The sequence below is a fragment of the Lycium barbarum genome, chromosome 5, assembly GCF_019175385.1.
Source record: "Lycium barbarum isolate Lr01 chromosome 5, ASM1917538v2, whole genome shotgun sequence".
Taxonomy (NCBI): Eukaryota; Viridiplantae; Streptophyta; class Magnoliopsida; order Solanales; family Solanaceae; genus Lycium; species Lycium barbarum.
The window spans coordinates 35,749,342-35,774,510 of NC_083341.1; positions in this window are offsets into that span (position 1 = coordinate 35,749,342).

The window sequence follows — 25,169 nt, forward strand, 5'->3', positions numbered from 1 at the left end:
TACTGTTTCATTATAATACCTTAATAGGAATCACGTGTTGGTACGTAACCTTTTTATCTGACGATCCAATATGGCCACAGGCTGTTCCTTGCTCTTATTTGATCTACAGTATTGCAGTCTCGCTTATCATGCTATAAATATTCGTCTGCCTTTGGTGTTCTCCTTTCATCGCTCCCTGTTTCTTTATACCTTTGTCACTATCTCTTCTTAATCTTTCATCCTAAATGTTCATCCAAAAATGTATGTACGAAATGTTTCCTCGTTTACTATCCTTCATAGTCCAGTTATCCTTATGGTAGCTTATGATCCGAGTTCACTTAACTTCTTAGTTCGCAACATCTCTAAGTTCTCATTACAACTTTTTCTTTGCTTCCTTCCCTCAGATTTCTCGACACAAGTATACTTGTCCTTGGTGCCTTTGTATTGGTGCTCATTTCATCCATCGTTATGATAGTCGTCCTCGTTCCAAATATCCTTGAATTTTTTTTATCATTCTCTCCATTATCCTTTAAATCTTATCATTTTCTCCATCATCCGTTGTGAACTTAGCTTGTAGCCCTTTCTTACTCTTTCTATTTCTCTCTAAAAACATGTCGCCGCGTACTCAGGTACGGCGCAATTTGCCTGACATGAGGGATTCAATTTATGGTCCAACCATGTCATAATTCATGCTGATACGAAACATTCTCTTAAGGTGTCTTTCATCCTTTCCTTTCTTGTCGGCCTCATCGTACCCTCATTGTCAACTCGTTTCCATCTCTTTCATGTATTCTCTTGGTATGCCGATATGTTTTGAATTCTAGCCCCGAGCTAATAAATTTCCTCCTTGGACTTGAAGCCTAATATAATATGTTCTCCCCCCGCCTCCCCCCCCCCCCCCTTTTAAGGGGCTCCTTATATGCCAGCAGTCCTTTTGTGAAATCTTTTTCCAACTCTGTGCATAACATATCGAAACTTCTTACCATAAGTTTTGTCTACACCATCATTCTTGTCAATATTCCCATACCTTTCTATCCACTATTAATCCTTTCACCCGCTTAGTTCACTTACTCGTAATTCTTCTTAACTACGCGTTTGTATTGTAGTCGTGCGTCCATATTTCTCAAGTGTCCCGCTTCTTTTGCTCTTAGCAAAGAATTCTTACAATTTTCACTCTCTTTATCCTTATTCATCGAATCTTTAATTATATTCATGACGCTATAACCGAGCGGTCTCCTATGTACATTCCTTACATTTTATTCCATTTTTTTTCTAAGATCAAATCTCTCAGATCTTGCATGAATTCCTATCCCCTATCATTAATTTCCAAACCAACAATGTTGGCCCATTACCCTTATTCTTTCCTTGGTGCGTAACCGGGTTCCTATCGCTAATTTGTTAAGGTATCTTCCTTACTCCTATGGTTAGAGGTTTCAAATTAATTTTCTCTCAAATGTTCTCCTCTTCCTTCGATCAACCCATTAGTATACCTTTTCTACTTTCATCCTTAACCCTCCTTGGGTTTCTTCCTACTCGAGCACCTTTCCTTTCCTTTTGCCATTTGTGGCATCGGCTTTGAAATTCGTGAAATTTTCACTTTAGGCTCGCAATTCATTTTCATTTCTAAGTCATCCTTTCAGGAGAACACTTCCATGTCCGAGGCAACCACATTAATATGGTTGCACCTTTATTCCCTTATATACCTTCCAAGGGCCGAAATCTTCTAACATCGTCACAAGGCTTAATCATTCTCTTCCTGCTTTACATCCCTTGTCATAATAACTATTCCTTCAGTGCCACTTATTGAAATTGGTTTTCGAACTTCACACATTCCTCTTTTGTTCCATATTACCATACGTTATCCTATTTCCCATGTCTACCTTTGAATTTTTATCCAAATAGTCTCGTACCTTGCCGGTAATTTTCTCTCGGGGGTTTCACTCACTGAGGTTTTCTCACCTTTCACCTCTTTCCGACATTTTGATCTCTTTATTTCCCATCTACTCACTCACTTTCTTTTTCCAAATATCGTTGTATTAAAATTCCCAATCTTGACCTGTAGTGAAAATAATAGCATCTTATCTTATAATACTTGCACCATTTATTTTTACTGTCACTCGGGCTTCGGTATCCTTTACTCGATTGAGGCCTTCTTTACCGCAGCGCCGGTTACTGGGACTCACATGTCCACTGATACAATCACAAATGAGATATCATACGCATTCATACATATACATATAATTATTATCAACTAGCCCACAAAATACTTCCAAACGCTATTCAAGCTTATCCAAATTCCAGAGCTGTGACGTACTTTCTGTCTCTTCTCCAATCTAGCCTGTCGCGTGCTATGTGGCCTTTTATGGTCTCCAACCATCCCGTATACTCTAATTTCACTCAGGCTATTCTAGCTTTTCATTTGTCTCTTATGTCTAATTCTTTAGGATATCTTACATACTTTCCAGGGGGTTCACCCATCCTAAGATTTCTCTCACCCCAGCACGCTCAACTCCGAAACTTTGATGAAATCCGGTGCCTTAATGCTGATATAATCGCGTCTGGTTCCTCGCATGACCTTTATTACATGATTTGGGGCTAGTCGAGGTCTTACAGATCCCGAGGCACTCTCGTAACACGTCTTTCTCCTTTACAATTACTATTTTACCCCTTTCGACCCTCAACCTTCACCTTTCGCTTACGTGCATAACTATCTTTCGTCCTAGATTCCCAGATTCCCGATGGTAGTGAATATGCCTTCGTCGCCGTTTCTTATGAATACTTCGGGTATCAGCCCGTTCGGATTTCCACTCACCATTCTTATAGAATAATCTACAATAAAACCGATTGTCGACTTTCTGAATCTTCCAACAGACCTCACTCTTACTAAACCTCAGATGTTATCCATTTTAATCCTCTGGACTGCTAATCATCTTTCTCACAATCATTTTTCACGCCATACCCAAATTCGTAGCTTCTCTAAAATATCACATCCCGCTTATTGTCTATTTACAATATTCCCTTTCCACACTTGATTTTGAAAAGATTCTGACCAGGTCTCCTTTACCAGTCTTACCATTCAAAATCTGTACGCAGCAAATACCAACAATGCCTTACAGAGCATACAGCTATATATCACATTCTAGCCATCCAGAACTTCCAGTTCCAGGTGATAGAACAAATATGTCCATACTTACCCTTGTGACTTTCTATATCGCCGTTCACTTCTTCCGTCGTATGTAAGGCTCACATAAGGAGTTTCATTTTCCTATGACTTGGCTCTATCGCACGATCTAAGACAGAAAGAAGGTCAACAATCCCTAGAAGCCCCGTAGCCTCCTGTTTATAAATGTGGCGCGCTTCACACCAAAAACAGGACTCTACTGGACACGACTTTGCAGACAACCCCTAGGACAACCTGCTCTGATACAACTTTGTCACACCCTAATCCCGCTAGGGTGTGATGGGCACCCGACCCCATACTCGGAGCCGAGCGAACCCGCTGACTCTTATTACATACATAATCTTTTGGACTTTTAAATCAAATAAATATGATACACATAGCACAACTTTCAGAAATATTCTTTTTCGTCGCTTTCAAGGTAAATAAAATATGTAATCATATAGAACTTATATCATAACACAAATGACACATCGGCTGATGGAGCCGTTTACAGAACTGACAACCAATACCCACGACTCAGTCTGCAAAGTCTCTAACTTCGAACAAAACTTCATAGCACACATACTCTGACACGGCAACACTGCAGGAGCAATTGGAGTTGCCAATCCAGCTGAAGCATCTTCTAGCAGTATCCTTTACTCATCTGGGTGTACCTGCGTGGCATGAAACGCAGCCCCCCAAAGAGAGGGGGTCAGTACGGAATATGTACTGAGCATGTAAGGCAAGGATCACAGTAAAAGAGAATCATAGTTGAAACAGAGATTTACCAGAATCAAGTATGACCTTTTCAAAACGTCAAGTACTTGCCTTTTTAAATGAAAATCATGCATATCCATATCATATATCATATATACAGATAACGTGTCCCGGCCCTCCTGTGAGGGACTCGGTGGATAAAATCATACATGTCTACATCATATACCATATATGCATAATGTGTCCCGGCCCTCAAGTGAGGGACTCGGTGGAGAGAGAATCATGCATGTCAACATCGTATATCATGTAAGCATATAACGTATCCCGGCCCTCTTTTGAGGGACTCGGTGGATACATATAACGTGTCCCGGCCCTCTTTTGCGGGTCTCGGTGAATGAAATCATCATATGCCATCCTGGCCACCATCCCCATATCATCATAACATCATATACATATAACGTGTCCTGGCCCGCAAGTGAGAGGGACTCGGTGAACAATGCAGTGAAATACGCACGAGAACATGTCCTGGCCCGGGCTCAGTGAAATACAAACTGAGGCTTGCACGAACAGAATAATGCGAAACCATATGCACATAAATTAAGACTCGATAGAAAAGTGTACTTACCGACTGCTGAAGGCTCAGAAACAAGTTTGGGGTCAATCTGACTTAGTACGAGAAAGTTATGGACGTTTGAAGTACAAAACCTTCTACGAACATTTCAGAAGCCATTTTTGGAAAATCGAAGCAATAATCATATCCAGTATCTTTCGGATATCGTGTGGATCAAATCAGATATAGCTTTTGGAATCATATGTACATATCAAAATGTATCAAAGACTCAATGGAATAGTCGAACGTGCTAGCATTTGAAAATCAAAACTTTAGTCATATCATTTATCTTTCGAATGTCATTCCGAAACAAACAGAACTTTTACAAACATTTCAAAGCAAATCCGAGGTCTTTTCCGAAAGTTAGGGACATTAAAACTTACAGAACTCTTTTAGGAACAAAACTCTTTTTGCTCATCTCGTTATTCAACCATACAATAAGTTCAACTATATCGAACGTACTCATGTTAGGAGTGAATAAGAATCATAGACAGACTCGGAAACATATCAAATAGAGCTTCGGAAATCATAGATACATATCAAAAGGTGGATACAAATCATAAACAAACTCGGAATCACAGAATAGAGTAGCCCCAAGATGCATATCATACCTTATTTGGCTCTAAGACATGCCAAAAGAAAGAAAGGGTAAGCCTTACATACCTGCTCCACGTCCTATTAGCTATGCTTATTCGTCCCAACTTGCTAGTCTACATTCAAGAGAATTAACATAATCATTAGATTCATCGACATATACTTGTCTTTAGTCTTTCAAATGAATTCATTCATATTCTACCGAAATTTCGGCAGCATTTCCCCTGTAAATACACCATCCCCGAGAATCTAACTCGGCCAATTTATCAACAACAATCTGAGAATTCAACTCGGCCAAATTATCAACAACAATACCACCAATCATATCTCCAACTTCAACAATTATTTTGAAATACATTCTAACATTAACAACTCTTGTCGCACAATTCAACGACATTTCATTTATATTCGATTCCATCACATATAGTCAAGCCAACATCAATGCTTACACATTTAAATACTTGCCCAAGACCTTACAAACACAATTCAAGAATACTTCAAACATGTCATACGATATTCAAAATAATCTAGCTAATATGTCATTTCACCCGAAACCTTCCAAATGCAACAAGAACCATAACAACACACTTCCTTCTTTCAAATTCAATTACAACAACCAAACTTACAATCTTTCAAACACATGTCTCATTTCCAAATTCATGAAGTATATTTACAACATACACATTAGCAACTCTATTCTTATAATTATAAGGAACCATACTAATGTCACATTAACTTCTTCCATAATCCACAAACGATTACAACTTCATTTTCAACCATTGAATTCTCATTTTACATCATGGAATTGACAACTATAACAATCAAAATACTAAATAAAATCAACTCATCATATCTACACAACCCTACTACATATTCGGCCAAAACCACCATATTCATGTTTCATGAATTTCATCCATTTCTACCTTCCACAATACTCACAAATCATCCATAAAACAAGTAAGAGAAGGTTGAACACATACCTCTTTCCCCTTATCTCTTCACTCGGCTAGGGGCATGTATTGCACAAATGAATGATTTAATTGCTCCAACAACTCCTTCATGTTAATTAGGGCCGTCAAATTAGTTGGAATACTAGAAGAAATAATTTTTTTCTTGATCAACTCCTTGGAGCCAATTTCCTCTAGCCATGGCCGAATGGCTCCTTAATTTTTCTTCTCCAAGTTTCTTTATCTTTCTAAAAGATGAAGATAATATGTCTTATTTATTTATTTTTCCATCACTTGTCCATATATATACTTAAGTCCCATAAATAAAAATAGGGACACATGGCTATGGGTGGGACCCATTCTTTATACCACACGGCCAAGTAGCATTTTCAAGAATTTTCTTGAACTTTGTGTGAAATTCCCATTTTGCCCCTAGCCTTCCACAATATTACCATGGGCCATTTAAGGAATTTCCCTTTTTACCCTTTGCCTTTCTCAATATTTTCATACTAATAGTATTCATAAATAATATTCATAACCAACTTGTTCATTGAAATACTTTTGAAAAATGGTCTTGCCCTTAACTTACCACGACTACCTCGAAATTTCCGAACGTACAAAATACGGGCTATAACATATAGAGGAAAGTGAGTCCCAGAATGCGGCTCAATCTTAGTCCTCTCATTCAGTGCCTACTTCTGAGGAGAATGAGGGAGCCTCAGCCTTAGCTCCAGAGCCTCCAGCTCCTTCACTGGATGCTTCAGGCCAAGATGTAAAAGAGGACATTCATTTGCTTACTCAATTGGTTGCCGCCCAGACTCAGCGGCAAGGTACAGGGCAAGGTGATAAGGTTGTTACTGAAGGGGTCCATGATTTTATTAGCTTGAACCCTCCAGAATTCTTTGGATCAAAGCCGGATGAATACCCTCAGAATTTTATTGATGGAATGTTGAGGACGCTTCGGTTAATGCATGCTTCGGATATTGAATTGGTGGAGTTAGCATCCTATAGATCGAGGGATGTCGCGATTCATTGGTACACGGTATGGATGGCTCTACAGGGAGCCAATGCGCCTCCCCCGTTATGGCAGGAATTTGTAGATATCTTTCTCCAACATTACCTGCATCCAGAGGTTCGGCGAGCTAGAGCCGATAAGTTCTTGAATTTGAGGCAAGGAAGTATGAGTGCTTTAGAGTATAGTCTCCGCTTCAATTCTTTGGCTAGGTATGCTTCAGTCATGGTAGCAGATATGGGTGACCGAGTGCACCAATTTTTTAGAGGCCTAGGGCCACATTTGATGGGTAGGTGCTTGACTGCATCCCTTCAGGATTATATAGATATTTCATGCATTCAGGCCTATGCAAAAAATTTAGAGGGAAGCCAACAACAACAAAGAAGTGAGCGTGAGCATGATAGAGGGTGTAAAAAAGGGCTAGATCTTCGAGTCCGATGAATGAGTTTAGAGGCGGGCACAGACAGCAGTTTTCTTGGCATTCAGTCCATTCCATGACTAGTGCGCCTCCACTGTTTACAGGCTAGAGATTTGATAGATCCACTCATTTCGGGTCAAGTCAGATTTTTTCTGGTTCACAATTTAGAGGTGATTCGGGTCAGGCGAGGCCACCCGTGCCACAATGTTCCCAGTGTGAGAAGTTACATTGGGGCCAGTGCTGATTAGGCTTAGAGGTTTGCTATGCATGCGGTCGGCCAGGCCATATTATGCGTGATTGCCCCTCAATTGGTGGTAGAGGTAAGACCCAACCTTCAAAGTCGATAGCCGAATCTTCATCATCTATACGCCCTATGGGGCCAGGTTCACATGTCACACCCTAATCTTGATAGGGCATGATGGGCACCCGATCCCATACATAGGGCCGAGCGAACCCCTTTTAGCTCTCGTTATGTTCATAACCTCACTGGACTCTTGAGTTACGAAATGAAATGCATAATAAAACATTGTCAAAACCATTCTTTTCGTCGTTCTCAAATCAAGTAAAATCTGTAGTCATATGGAATTTGTAACATAATGCATAATGGTACGACGGCTTGCAGAGCCGCTTACAAGACTGACATGCTATACACGTGACTCTGTCTTCAAAGTCTCTAACATAAATCAAGATACCATAATCATGAATACTCTGACTCGGCAACACTCCGGAAGGAAATGGAGCTCGCCAATCCAGCTGGTACATCTCCTAGCAATGTCCTCTACTCATCTGTATACACCTGCGTGGCATGAAATGCAGCCCCCGAAGAAAGGGGGTCAGTACGAGCAATGTACTGAGTATGTAAAGCATGGATAGTAACATAGTAAGGGATGTAAAGTATGAGTAATGACAGCATGGACATATAGGGCATACCGTAAGATAAAAGAGTAACCTGTACAATGAATGCCTTTTGGCGGTACCATGCATGCTGAGTGCTGCGGAACGTGCAACCCGATCCACTTATATACATATATACATAGTAATACTTCCTTTGAAAAACATTTCTTGTTCATATATATATATATATATATATAGAAAATAAAACATATCATGTTGCCGAGGCGTCGGCTTCGATCCATTTAGCCACATATATCCCACGTCCGGGCATCCCGCGTCCGGGCATCCCGCGTCCGGGATGATATCATGTCATATACAGATACATGTATCGTGTGCATATCCCAGCGTCTATAGCGCTCTGACCCCTTTTTGCCATCTTCCCCATATACATATACATATATCATGTTCATGTATCATGTGCATATATCTTGTTCATGTATCATATACATATATCATGTAAGCAGCATGCAGGAGAGCCCAAGGAAAGTTATGTCTCTATCGGAGTGACGTAAGGTCGGTAACCTCCGATTATATTATGGAATAATCATCATGGATTTGTCTCACCTTGAAGGAACAATTATTATAAGGTGAGACTAGCAACGAATAATAGCATTAAGAGAACATAGAATAAGATTATAAATCTCATAAGGCGTCACTTCATATACTTTGAAAACTTTCAGAAATAGTCGTCATCCATGAATAAAATTGGGAAATCAAGAAATAGCTCAACATTCATATATCATCATTGAAATCGTAAACTTGGAACCTTTAAACATGAAATTGTTCTCATAATAATTACCGTAGAGAGATATTCTCATTTTTGGCATCATTGCCATCATGATAAAAACATGTCCATCCTTGTTGTCATAAGGGCTTTCAAAATCATAAACCTCTAGTTTGGGAAAAATACGGCATTTTGGAAAACAACTATGAATTTTTAGGAAAGGAATTATGCCTTGGAGTCATAAAGATCTAACTTTTGAGAACAAGGAAGATATGGAAATATTTATGAAGCCATAACATCGGAATCATGCCTTCGAAAGAAAGGGACGAGCCTTAACATACCTGTTCCACCTCCTATTAGCTATGCTTATTTGTCCAAGCTCGCTAGTCTACATTCAAGAGGATTTACACAATCATTAGACTCATCGTTATACGCTTATCTTAGTCCTTCGAATAAATTCATTTATAATCTGCCGAAATTTTGGCAGCATTTCCCCTGTTTATATGCCTAGCCCAAAATTACAATTCAGCAACCAATCGACAACAAAAATAATACCAACATCAACAACACCATTATTCATACCAATATATTCCATAAACATCCCACACGATGTTTTTCTCCATATACAACAACAATATACACTTCTTTCCATCCCAATCAAGGAGTATAATCTCATCAACACACCAACAATGTTAGATACCATTTTTTATACGCATAAATTAGTCCATCCCCACGGCCACAACATGTTCAAAACAGCCCATAAACACAACAACTACAACACAACACTTTATGACCCTTCCTCCATAACTATTTTCATTTTTAAAGCTTGCTAGACCTTCAAATAAACTCAACACAAGAGATGGGATGAATAACATACCTTATATTTGAAGAAACTCAGCCACATCAACTCTTTCCAGCACCAAGATTAAGTAGAAGCAATATTATTCACCTTTCACGGACTAGTTTGGCGTAATTTTGTTAAATTCTTGGTTTATCGGACTATAATGTTTGGGGGAGGTGTGGAGAATTTTCTAGGACCTTTAAGAATGTTATTATGCTGAAAACATGAGGTTGATGGGGGTATTTATACCCCTGTTAGGTCGGTTTCACCGACCTCCTCATGTGGGGCCCGCGGAGCCATTTTGGCCCATTTTGGCAGCTTAGGGTCTTGCTCTTAAAATGGCCATAACCTTTGATCCCGACATCGTGTGAGGGCCCACGACCTATGGTTGGAAAGCTAATTCAATTATCTACAACTTTCATTGTTTGTGTTTTTCCAAATTCCAAACGTATAATATCGTTTTGGCCCCTCGAAGTCGGATCATCCGAAAACGTTTCCTTAAATCATCCTTTTAGAGGGCTTATGCCCATTTTTGGCTTATGGGTCCTTCTTACGACTTGCTCAACTTTCCATATACTACTCGTATGTCTCTTCATATATCATTTATAACACTCCGATGTGTGGGTCCCACTTAGCTTGCCGCGACGAGGGCTTTTCATCAAGTGTCATATGAACCAATTCACCCCATAGGGTCTCCAGATGTCATATATACGTTATTATTACATTCTTATAATATAACCTCCACCCCGACTCTGAGCCTCAAATTTTGTTCAGCGCGTTCGCACCGTATTGGCCCTAGGCCCTCTGCGCGTTCGCGCAAACCATTTTTCCCGGTCTACCAGCCCGACTTGTAACGTCCATATCTCCTTACCCCGATGTTCGATAGACGAGCGGTTTGTTGCGTTGGAAACTAGAGTTCCCGAACTTCACTTTTAAACTTTTGTTTCACTTCAAAAATCTAAATACACCAAAACATATTCTTGCCCAACTTTCCTTCAGAGCCTCGGAAGCCTAATCTCCTTAACTCACTGGTTTTCCAATCCTCCTATAACCTATTACGTGAACTCAAACTCTTATAATCGTAACACGAGTACCTATGATCTTGCATCCTCTCGATACCAATTCCGATGTCTGCGATTGAATAGGTAATGCCTCACAAATCTCAACATACAGAAATTACGGGGTGTAACATCACATGTGCCAGTCGGCCATGGTAGAGGCAGAGGGAGAGTCCCCAGTTCTAGTGGTCCTCAGCACCGTATTTATGCTTTGGCTGGATGCCAAGATTAGCCAAGATCTTGAGTCTTCTCCTGATATTGTCACAGGTATATTATCGGTATTTTCTCATGATGTGTATGCTTTGATAGATCCGGGCTCCACATTGTCATATGTTACTCCATATGTTGCGGGTTGGTTTGAAGTCAAACCGGAGTCGATCAAACCTTTTGAGGTGTCTACACCCATTGGTGAATCAGTAATAGCTAGCCGAGTATATAGAAATTGCATATCTGTGATTTGTGACCATCGTACTATGGTTGACTTGCATGAGTTAAAAATGGTAGATTTTGATGTCATCATGGGTATGGATTGGTTGGCTTCTTGCTGTTCTAATGTTGATTGTAGAATGAAAACGGTTCGTTTTCAGTTTCCGGGAGAACCAGTTTTAGAATGGAAAGGGACTACTGCATCACCAAAAGGTAGATTTATTCCCTGTGTAAAGGCAAGGAAAATGATCACAAAAGGTTGCATTTATCATCTAGTTCGGGTTCAAGATGTAGAAGCGGAACCGCCAACTCTTTAGTCAGTTCCCGTGGTGAATGAGTTTCCGGATGTATTCCCGGAAGAGCTTCCAGGCCTTCCTCCGGAAAGAGAGATTTATTTTGCTATTGATGTGTTGCCAGACACCAAGCCTATATCTGTTCCACCTTATAGAATGGCTCCCGCAGATTTGAAAGAATAGAAGGGGCAATTGAAGGACTTGCTTGAGAAAGGCTTTATTAGGCCTAGTTTTTCCCCGTGGGGAGCACCCGTGTTGTTTGTCCAAAAGAAAGACGGCTCCTTGAGAATGTGCATTGACTATCGACAATTGAATAAGGTGACAATTAAGAACAAATATCCTGTTCTGAGGATTGATGACTTATTTGATCAATTACAAGGCGCCAAATGGTTATCAAAGATAGATTTGAGATCCGGGTATCATCAAATGAGAGTTAGGGAGCAAGATATCCCTAATACAACCTTCAAAACAAGATATGGCCATTTTGAGTTCCGAGTAATATCATTTGGACTAACTAATGCCCCAACAGTGTTTATGGATTTGATGAACTATGTGTTCAGGCCTTTCCTAGATTTATTTGTGATTGTATTCATCGATGATATCTTGGTGTCTTCTAGATCCGAGGCAGAACGTGCGGATCATTTATGTACTGTCCTTAGAGTTCTTCAAACTCGAGAGTTATTCGCCAAATTTTCTAAGTGTGAGTTTTTGTTGAACTAAGTGACATTTTTGGGGCACATTGTTTCAGCCGATAGTATTCGGGTAGATAGCCAAAAGATTGAGGCCGTGAAGACTTGGCAAAGGCCAACGACTCCTACGGAGGTTCGTAGTGTTTTGGGCTTAGCAGGTTATTACAGGAGATTTGTAGAAAGCTTTTCTTCTATTTCTGCACCACTCACCAAGCTGACCTAGAAATCTGCAAAGTTTCAATGGACGGATGCTTGTGAACGTAGTTTCCAAGAGCTTAAGGATAGATTAACTTCTGCCCCAGTCCTGACAATTCCAGAGGGATTGAAAGGTTATGTTGTTTATTGCGATGCTTCAGGCATTGGGCTAGGCCGTGTGTTATGCAACATGGTAAGGTGATTGCGTATGCTTCAAAGCAATTACGGAAGCATTAGAAAAATTAACCTTTAATTGGCTGCGGTGATTCATGCATTAAAGATGTGGAGACACTATTTGTATGGTGTCTATGTGGATACTTATACAGATCATAAGAGCCTTCAGTATATCTTCAAGCAGAAAAAGTTGAATTTGCGGCAACGACGATGGTTGGAATTGCTAAAAGATTATGATATTGATATCCTATATCACCCCGGAAAGGCAAATGTTGTGGCTGATGCTCTTAGCTGTAGATCTTTTACACCTCGGAAAAATCCTCCCTTGTTGTCCAAGTGAATGGACCCGCGAGGAGTATGAGTATCCGATGTTTTCATTTGTAAGAAATAACATTTGACGACCCTCAGTAAGATTCCAAAGGCAATTGCAATAAGAGATAGGTTATGCTCCATAATGAATAATTATAGGTTCTAAAAATGTGGAAAGCTGCAGATCTGCATTTTGGCCAGTTGCACGTAAAATGAATTACGGACCGTAAAGTGGTATATGGCCCGTAAACTGCCATGTCGTATTTTGGCTTCCAAAACTTCAACTTTCTGCCAAATGATCAAACGGTTAAATACGACCTGAAATACGGACCGTAAAGTGGTTTACAGCCCGTAAACTATGTGCGTAAATCACCACGTCTCAGCCTGAGTTTCTGGTTCTGTTATGATTAAACACGACCACGAAGGACGGTCCGTAAACTGGAATACGGACCGTAAACCGGAATATGGACCGTAAACCAAGTTTACGACCACTGTGTTGTTCACTCCAAACCAGATTTTAAGTCATTAAATAAGGGATCCAAGTTTATTATTTCATTTTCACATTTCATCCCTTCTCTCTAAAACATCTCTCTACATTTATTCCATAAGATTTCAAGGGTTATTAGTCATCAATAACACAAATCAAGTGAATCAAGTGTAAGGAAACCCATTAAGATTATTCAAGTCAAGAAAATCTTATTGAAGGAAAACTAGGGTTTTTGCTCAAGTGATGTATTTCGACCAAGGCTCGTTTCTACAACATCTAAGGTAAGATTTATGGTATTTATATGTTGTTCAAGGTTGTTGAGAGTTAAAATGCTTGGACATTAGATGAGTATAGAAAAATGGGTCATGAATGATGAATAGTGACATTTTGAGAGATAGTTTGAATTGAACCATGATTCTTGTTGTATTGTGATATGAATGTGTTATAAATGATGTTAAGATCATGAAAATGGACATTGTATATGAATGGACGAAGTCGGGTGATATGACCATGAATATGGGTGAATTGGAAGCGAATTGAGAAATCTAGATAATGTGGTTAACCTAAATGATTAATGGCCATTGTTATGGTATTGTGAATGTATTGTGGTCATTTGGGAGTTGAATTACGATATGGATAAATGTTGTATAAATAAAGGAGATGCTGTCCGATTTTCTTTAGCTTTAGCCATGTGTGCTAGTTGTCGATTCTAACGATAGTATGACTTTAATGAAGGTATAAACGCAACCGTTGAAAGAGAACGTGCAAGTGGTAAATAGTCGAACTAAAAGGTATGTAAGGCTAACCCTTCTTTCATAAGGCATGGTTCTTTGGCCAAACGTCTAAACCTTATATAAGACTATGATTTCTTCAAATGATTTGATCTTCCGAGCTAGTAAGCTCACGATGCTTGATACATTACGGCTGTACCAAGTTCCTCATATGACGAGTAGGCCTATAAGATAGAGGCAATGATAACAACGAAGATAGTGATAATGATAGTAATGATGATGAGAATAATATGATGTTAAAGATGCCTACGGGCTATTGTATGTATGTGTGCCTATGAAGGGCTATAATAGGACCCCGAGCTTATGATGTCGGGTATGATGTATGTATATGAATATGTATAGAGTATGTATATGATTACGTAACGCGCGCACACTTCTACAGAAGATACGGATAACCCTGAAGCCTTGGTAGGGCCAGGTATGTATGACCTTGAGCCTTGGTTGGCCAAGTATGTATGAAACACCGATCCCTTATGGTCGGGTACGCTATACAAAAGCTATATAAAGGCTATATATATATATATATATACATATGACATCAATATGAGTACGAATATGCTAAGGATATGTAAATGTTTTGCAAAGGCTATGTATAAGCAATGTATATGAGATGTAGATGCTAGGAATATGAATATGAATGGGAACATAAATACGAATACGAAAATGAAGGTGAAGGTAAATAAGTACGGATATGGATGTATGTACACGGATACGCAATAGAATTGGGCTGTCCTTGTGGAAAAGCAAGTAAGTGCCATGACGACGATATTATTATCTCCCATCCTATGTTGTCTCATATGTTGTATATTATGATTCTATATTGTTGTTGATCATGCTTTACATACTCAGTACATTCTTCGTACTGACGTCCTTTTGTTTGTAGACGCTGCGTCATGCCTGCAGGTGCACAAGGAGACAGGCTCGATCCATAACTACATTCTCAGAGACTACATAGCAAAGCTCCATTTCCTTCGGAGCCATAGCTTTTGGGTACTAATTCTTTTGTGTACATAATTATGGGCATAGCGGGGTCCTGTCCCGCTTATGTGATATGTTATACTCTTCTTAGAGGCTCGTAGACATGTGTATGTGGTTAGATGTGTTTGGCCTTGTCGGCCTATATTTTGTATACCATTTTGTTGGCCTCGTCGGCCCATTTATATTGATGTGGCATAGATGCCTATGATGATATAAAGAGGTTGTTGTCCAAAGGGGACTAGTATGATTGATGGATAGAAATGTATGTTTTTACTATGTGGCTCACCTAGATGTTATGTGAAAGTATGTCAAGGGGTGCCTGGGTGGGATAGTACCGGGTGCTCGTCGCGGACCCCTAGTCGGGTCGTGACAAGATCTATGTGAAGTTTGTGTGATGTTCGGCCTGAGAAAAGAGAAATGGCTTGGGAGCTCCAGCAGTTAGCTAGCCGAGGAGTTCAAGTAGTGGACTCAGGTAGTATGGGAGCTACCATTCAGAATTCAGCAGCCTAGTCACTAGTAGTGGAAGTGAAAGAACGACAATACGAAGATCCCATGCTAATTCATTACAGAGATACACTCCCTCAGAAGGAGAAGTCATCATTTGAGATCTCAGGAGATGGAGTTCTCTGATGCCGAGGGAGGTTATGCGTTCCTGATGTGGCAGGATTACGCCACCAAATATTGAAAGAAGCCCATTGCTCCCATTATTCTGTCCACCCCGGAGCAATGAAAATGTATCAGGATCTTAAATCTATATTTTGGTGGAATGGGATGAAGAAGGATATAGCAGAATTTGTAGCTCAATGTCCCAACTGTCAACAAGTGAAAATCAAGCACCAAAAGCTGGGAGGATTGGTGCAAGCTATAGAAATTCCAACTTGGAAGTGGGAAGCAATTAACATGGATTTCATTACAGGCTTACCCCGTTCTCGACGTAAGTATAATTCTATATGGGTGATTATGGATAGACTCACGAAGCCATCTCATTTCTTACAAGTCAGAACTACATATGTGGCAGAAGATTATGCGAAGCTTTATGTTAAAGAGATAGTGCGATTTCACGGTATTCCAGTATCTATTATCTTTGTTAGAGCAACTCAGTTTACAACTAATTTTTTGATGTCCTTCCAAGAAGGTTTGGGGACTCAGGTAAGCCTTAACACGACAATTCACCCGCAGACTGATGGATAAGCTGACCGTACCATTCAGACTCTCGAGCATATGCTACGGGCATGCATGCTGGATTTTGGAGGTAATTAGGATGATTATTTACCACTTATTGAATTTGCTTATAACAATAGTTATCATTCTAGCAACCAAATGGCACTGTATGAGGCTTTATATGGGCGAAAGTGTAGATCCCCAGTTGGGTGTTCGAAGTAGGAGAGACCAAATTGATAGGGCCAGACTTGGTCTAGCAAGCCATAGAAAAATTTAAGCTCATACAAGATCGGTTATTAGTAACCCAAAGTCGTCAAAAGTCCTATGCAGATAATGGTCGAAGGGACTTAGAGTTCCAAGTGAAAGATTGAGTATTCTTAAAAGTGTCGCCAATGAAGGGCATTATAAGATTTGGCAAGAAGGGGAAGCTTAGTCCCCCGTAAATTGGGCCTTATGAGATTGTGCGCAAGGTAGGCATAGTGGCTTACGAATTAGATCTACCTCCTGATTTGGAGTCAGTTCACCCAGTTTTCCATGTCTCGATGCTTCGTACATGTGTTGGAGATCCTACTAGGATCGTGACAGTAGATGATGTTCAAGTAACAGGAAATTTGACTTACAAAGAGGTACCCATTGCCATATTAGATAGGCAAGTACGGAGGCTTAGAAACAAAGAAGTGGCCTCAGTTAAGGTTTTGTGGGGAAACAATAACCAACAAGAAATGACATGGGAAGCGGAAGAAAATATGAAATCCAAGTACCCGCACTTATTTCAACCCCCAGAAGAGATCCAAGATGAGACATTAAGATCATGAGGTATGTATGTTTTCCTTTTTATGCATTTGGGTCGTGTGTGGCCAAACTCAATTGCTATTATGTTGTGGCCTGTGAGGCATTGTTATTATGGGCTGTTGTGATAGGATGGTAGTGCCCTATTACAGGGGAAACTCTGGCGAAATTTTTATAGAATCCCCGAGAACTTAACATTCGAGGACGAATGTTCTTAATGGGGGGAGAATGTTACACCCCGGAAAATTCTCCGTTGATGCACAGTGAGTAGACTAACGAAGGACACGAAGTATTCGATATTTCAATTAGTAAGAAATAGCATTTGATGACCCTAATTGAGATTTAAAAGACATTCGAGGTAAGAGACGAAAGTTGCCAAGGAAGGTAAGGTATACATTACGTATCGGAAAGGATTTACGAGTACCGAATTAATGATGACTTAATGATGTTTTGGAGAAGAGTTATATCATCCTTAGATTGTTAATGAGGTGATAAAAAAGTGTTAAGAAGGTTCCATAAGGATTGCAGATCAAACGCGTCGACGAGATCGAGTTCGGAGAAACTGGGCATTATACGGCCTAACATACTAGCTGTATAAAATATAATGGTCGTATGTTAGGCCGTATATTCAGCCCAGATTGCCAGCCTCACTGGACCAAATCTACGGCCAGACATACGGTTAGTATAAATTATACGGACTGTATGTTGGTCCGTAGAATTTGGTTGGGACAAATTGTGTATTATTAATAAGGGGATCATGTTCATTTCATTTCATTTCCTCTTCACTCCCCTTCTCTCTAGAACTCTCTAGAACATTTCTCCACACCTCTCCCACAAGAATTCAAGAGATATTAGTGATCAACTTAATCAAACCAAGAGAATCAAGTGTAAGAAACTCATTAAAGCTCATCCAAGACAAGTAATCCAAGTGGAGGTGGAACTAGGGTTTTGCTCAAGTGAAGTGTTTCCACCCAAGGTCCATTCCTACACCATCTAAGGTAAGTTGTATGGTCTTTCCATGTTTTTTAAGGTATTGAGAGGTTGAAAGACTTGGATTGTAAAAGGAGATAGGAAATGGGTCATGAATGTGAGAATAATGATATTTTTAAGTAGTAGCTTGGATTGAGTCATGATTCTTGATATGTTATGATTATGATTATGTTATAAATGACTTTTATAACATGGGATAGACATTGTATATGAGTGAACGTAATAGTGTGCTATGACCATGGATATGGATGATTTGAAGTGAATTGGGAAATATGGATAATGTAGGTGAATAAAGACTATTATTATGATGTTGTGAAGGTTATTGTTGATGTTTGGGAGTTGCTATATGATATGGAGGAAGTTGTATCAATAAAGGAGATGCTGCCCAATTTTCTCTAGCTTTAGTCAAGTATGCTAAACTATCAATTTTCTAATGTTAGTATAACTCTAATGAAGGTAGAAACGTGAGCATTGAAGGAGAACGTTCAAGCGATAGAATAGTCGAACAAAAAGGTATGTAAGGATAACCCTTCTTTCGATAAGGCATGGTTCTTTGGCCATATATCTATTCCTTTATAAGCCTACGATGTCCTCCAAAAGATTCTATCTCTAAAGCTACAAAAGCTTACGATTCTCGTTGTGTTACGATTCTATGAAAATCCTTATATGATGAGTGATCCTCTAAGGATAGATGTACTGAAACAATGATAGTAATGATGTCAAAGATGCTTATGGGCTCTCATGTATATATGTTTATGTATGACTACCATGTAACCCCGAGCTTATATGGCCGGGTATGATATATATTGCGCGCGCACCACTGCAGTTGAGTATGGAATACCCTGAGCCTTGGTAGGACCAGGTATGTATAATCACCGATGCCTTGTCATGTCCGGGTATGTGAAACACCGATCCTTCATGGTCGGGTATGCTATGAATATGAATATGCAAACGAATATGAATACGATTCTGAATATGAATATGGGTATGAAAATGTAAATGATTACAAATACGGATATGGATGTATGTACACAATCGCGCGTTAGAAATGGAATGTCCCTATGAAAATCAAGAAAGTGTTTATGACGATGGTTCTACTACCTCCCTTCTTATGCTATTTATTATGTTGTCTATTATGCTTTTATAATGATGTTGATCATGATTTACACACTCATTACATCCTTCATACTGACGTCTTTTTGTCTGTGGAATCTGCGTCATGCCCGCAGGTGGCCAGGGAGACAGGCTTGATCCATAGTTTTATTAATTAGGGACTACGTAGAGGAGCTCCACTTCATTCGGAGCTACAACTTTTGGGCATGGCGGGGTCCTGTCCCGCCTATATGATATGACATACTCTCCTTAGAGGCTCGTAGACATGTATGTATGGATAGATGTATTTGGCCTTGTCGGCCTATATTTTGGATATCATTTTGTTAGCCTCGTCGGCTTATGTACATTGTTGTGGGCATAGTTGTTGATGGTGATATAAATGTATTGTTTCCCAATGGAAATAGTATGAATGATGGATAGAAAGTATGATTTAGCTATGTGGCTCACCTAGAATTAAATGTGAATGTATGATAAGAGGTGCCCGGGTGGGTTAGCACCAGGTACCCGTCATGGCCCTCTGCTTGGGTCGTGACAAAAGTGGTATCAGAGCAGTTCTGTCCTAGGGTGTGTCTACGAGTCGTGTCCAGTAGAGTCTTGATTATGGGCGTGTTGCGCGCCAAACTTATAAACAAAAGGATGCTGTTTATACATACCTATTGGATATAGTCAAACTGAATCTAAGAACCATATGGAAACTTGCCAAAGAACTCTCTGGTTCATAACGTCGTCACGTATATTTATATCCAGATAAACAGTCTCCTGAGGAGTCACTACTAATCAAATCATAAGATGATACGCAAGCCGACAAGGCTGCCACTACATATCAATATCATATGCAAGCCGACAAGGCTGCCACTACAGACAAACATCATGTCATAGCACATCGTATAGACACAGCTGAACAGAACTTATACACAACCCACACATATGTCTACAGACCTCTAAGAGTACTAACAGTGAAATATGACGGGACAGGGCCCCGTCGTATACCTGGATAAACATATATATATATATATATATATATATATCATAAGACCTGCACCAAAAGTCTAGACTCCGGAACAACGGAGCTCTCCAAGATAGCTGAGTAGGAGTCCTCTGCTGAAGGGTCACCAAACCGACTATCTGTACCTGCGGGCATGAAACGCAGCCCCCCAAAGAAAGGGGGTCAGTACTGAATATGTACTGAGTATATAAAGCATGAAATACAATAAAAAGGATCATAACTGAAATAGGGAGTGCAGGAGACAAGTATAATATCCAGAATACCAAAACACTTGCCCTTTTGAAACCTAAATCATGCATGTCAATATCATATGTCATACCCGGCCCATTATGGGACTCGGTGAATAAGGTCGCCACCTACCATCCTTGGCGCCATAAACACATCATAACACCATAAACACATCAGAACTCCATAAACATATCATAACGCCATCATATATATATATATATATATCGTATCCCGGCCCTCTAGTGAGGGGCTCGGTGAACAATGCAGTGAAACTGTGCACGAAAACGTATCCTGGCCCGGGACTCAGTGAAAGACATATTGACGCAGGCACGAGTAGAGTAGTGAGAAACCATATGCAAATTAAAACATTATCAAAGACTCAATGGAATAATCAAAACAAACTATCATTTGAAAATCGAGACAATAGTCATGTCAAATACCTTTCGAATGTCACAGTGGATTATATCAAAATAGAACTCCTGGAATCATATACACGTATCAAGATACAATAAAATAGCGTCTGGAAATCAAGAATAGTAGCCATCCTAGTGGCTCTAAGAATAGGAACTTCTTTGGAATCATATACATATCGTCTATTCGTTTCATAAAGATCATGCCAAAAAGAAAGAAGGGTCAACTTTACATACCTGTTGAAGGTTAATCGTAATTACGTTCGCTTCATCGGCCCTTTAGCCTATTTAATATGAAAGTAACGCTATCGTTAGTAAACTATACTTTCTAGCTTATCAATATGCAACCAATTACCTATAGGAACCATTCTTCAATTCATACTTTCTTGATAAGGATTTTTATTAGTTAAGAACTTAATGGAAATCGGGCAGCATTTCCCCTATATACTCGCCTAACCCGAACTTCCAATTAACCTCCTGTTATCACAACAATACCAACAATGACAGCAATAGCAATATTCATATAGAATCCTTACAATCCAACCCATAAACAATTTAACAACCTTTCTTAATCCTTTTCCAATCCAAATCATTAACATTTAAGATTATACACTAAACACACCAACATATGTTTTGTATACGATACGTTATACACTCCTTTCTTCCAAATTTAGAATCCACATCAACGACGACACGACAACAACACGAACAACAACATACGAACATGAAACATACTTTTAATCCTCTCAACTCAACAATTCTGCATAACAACCACAATTCCTAATATCAACGGATTCATGCAATTTCTTACTTCCAATTTCATCGAATCTAATTTTAATCTTTCCATTTCAAAGTCATCAATACAATTATACCATAAAATGAGAAAATCTTACCTTAATTTACTCGGAGGAACTTCTACACTTATTTGCTCCAATTTCACTATTTCTTGTTCCTCAATTCAATATCCAATGTTGCTATCACCTCCTTGAACTTGAAAATTACTTGAAACTTAACCAAAATAGCAACAAAACTATTTTTTTCCTCCATCCATGGCTGGCGGAGAGCAGCCATGGAAATGTTTTCTCTTTTTTTTTTTTCTTAAGCTTCAATTTACTTTGTGAAGATGAAATGAAATTTTCCTTGAACTTTATAAGCTGCCCATACCTTTGATACGTGCCCAACAATGCATCACCAATTTTTTTAAAAATTAATTACGGGTGGGGTCCACAAATTATAATTAACTTAATTAATTTTAATTAATCACTAATCCCTACTTAATAATATAATCATAATTAATTAGTCCCTAATCTCCAATAATATTTCTACACTAAATAAAATTTATAAGCAATTTGGGTACTAATTAAAATTGAAAATTAAAGGTTCCTATTTCATATCCAAAAATAATCCCGTCCTTAACTTATGTCGATTAGCTTGCGAATAATCCGACGTGAAAAATACGGGGTATAACATCCTTCCCCCCTTTGGAACATTCGTCCTCGAATGTTAAACTAGTTCTGCGCTCCCAATATTTCCTTAAATGTCCTTTTTATTGAATTATGCCCTTCACATGCTTCTTTCGTTAGTCGATTCCCTTCAATATATTATAACGCATTCCAGATCTCTGAGTAACCATTCCCGTGATATTCCCTCTTTCTATTGCTTCTCGAGATGATAATTCCGCATTGTTGTTCTTACTCTCCTCCTCATTTCGCAGCTGGTCGACGGCTGCACTTAGTCATAACTCGACTCTTTCTTCTTCTATAGTTACTCCCTTAAGATGTATCATTCACTTCATCTTACCTCTTTAAATAAGAGTTTATAATGCGTAGACGTTCCTCATCAATTTATTAAACTTTATAATCCTTGGAGTATTTCATGCCTCTGGTAACCTGTAAACCCTTCGCCGACTTTACGAATAAAACAAAATTTCTCAAGGTATAATTTTATTTCATTTCAACAACCTTATATTATTCTGCTGTTAATGCCCATACCCTGGAATCCTCAGCATTATGTATCACTTCTCGACTTTCTTTTTAAAAGATTTTAACTATCACTTTGCTTCTAGCTCTGGATCTCAATCTTTAGAGTTGGCTATCAAGTAGCGCTGGAGCTTCTTCTTATAATAACTCTACGTAGCCGCTCTGTGATTTGTCTATTATCAATCGGTATAACTCCGAAAGAGTTCTTGATTTGACATATGAATTCACTGTCTTCTAGTAACCAGCTCGTCCTGCTTGTCTCGCTTAAACTACTTCACAATTTCTCTTAACCCAACTTGTAACACTTTAGGCATTTTCTATTGCCCCTTTACTCAGATTTTGTCCTTAGTTCTCTTATTACACGTCAAAATATGCGTAAATTCTCAAATCAACCCGAAAATACCTTAGCGTCGTCTCACTAGTCTTTATGCAGACCTTACATTCTTTCCCTATATCTTTCAATTGATGTCGAGGCTCAACTATGGCTTTTTCCCCCAGTACTAATCCCATCTCGGAACTTTTATTCAAACTATGTTACACCTTTCCTTAATGTATCCAAAATATACTCTTCTTATCAAGTACTCACTTGGTCTCATTCTTAACGTACAAATATTCGTAGGTTGTATAACTATTCTTGTACCATTTGTATAAAATAGATCCAATCTTAGTCATAGTCTTTCTTTCTCCTGGTTCATTCTGCTTTACATATCTCATCTGTACTAAAACTCGCTCGTAGCCTATCTTGTCATACTCCTTTCCCTCGATTCCCCCTTTGATTTTCTCATATCCTATTATATGAGATTTTCTGTCCCTTCTCCTTTGCTACTTGTAATTCACAATATCATCAGCAACCAACTCTATGGCCAACATCTTAGCCTACTCGTTTCCATGCCCTTGTCGTATTCTTTCTTTTCATAAGCACCCACTTTTTAATGTCATATCCTTCAAAATCTTACAAATAATTCGCAGCACTTTTTCAATACCATCCTGACTTCTATCCATTCATTGCTGGCTATCAGAGCTTATTAACTTGTTTTAGCAAGGAATCTCAATTGAAATTTAAGCATCTATATCAAATATATTTCAGTGTCAATTTTTTCCATTTATACTTACTTTGCTTTCACCCGCTCCCCCCCTTTGGGGTTGTACTTATACCATATCCATGTCTTTTCTTTATCATTTATAACTTTGATTCCTCACGTACGAAACCTTAACCAAATCACGAAGCGATGAGAACTCTCGATATATAGTACAAAATCTTATCTGATGGTTGGTACTCGAGTAATGTAATTAACGTAGCAATTTATCCAAAGCCACATTCCATTGATTCCGGTCAGTAATTAGCTAGTGCTTATAGTCATTTCAAATTCTCAATTAGATAACACTTATATTCCGATGATAAGTGTCTAAAATGCTCTTGTAGTATTATATGTTTCCTCTAATAAGTTTACAATACATTATTTGTTCCTTAGGCCTACAGTCCTTGCCCTTTAAGGATTTCACTAATTCCGAGATAAAGTCATATACATGCAGCACTCCTTGATGCCTTATGCTCTTTCACCCTTGTCGTGTACGCAACACTAACCTCTAACTTACTCAAAATCATATCAAATTCATCTTAATAATGGTCTTATCTTACCACCTTGTCGTCGTACTGCACTCTTAAGTTCGTAGCTACATATTTTCCTTTCTATTATACTCGTACTCACTTGATTATGTCTGTCTTGGGTGTTTTCTTCAGTATTCCTTTCATTTCTCCAGTCCATGTCCATCTTTTATTTTGTGTACGAGGAATCTCATGCTACTCCTGTATCCTTCAGAAAACACTACTTCTACATAACCCCTTTCTCATTTTCAAAGTATATTCTATTCATCCCTACTTGTTCTTATCATACCAGTCATTTCTGGCATTCATTCTGTCCCGTTGCTCATCATCATTTAGTTCGGTCTTTCACAATTCTGTCGCTTATATTACTCATTTTCTCAGCTACGCATGTCATGACACATTGCTAAACTGTAATCCCACTCGCTTTCTCCTTATCTTCTTCATTCTATTAACCCCTTCTATTCCTGTGCTCGCTTTCATTTTCGTTACCACTTGATCTCCATTCTGAACTTCCCTATAGGACTTTGTAAGTTTGTTTTTTCTATAATTGCTTTTCCATTTCACACTGATCACATCATATCCTTTAGTTAC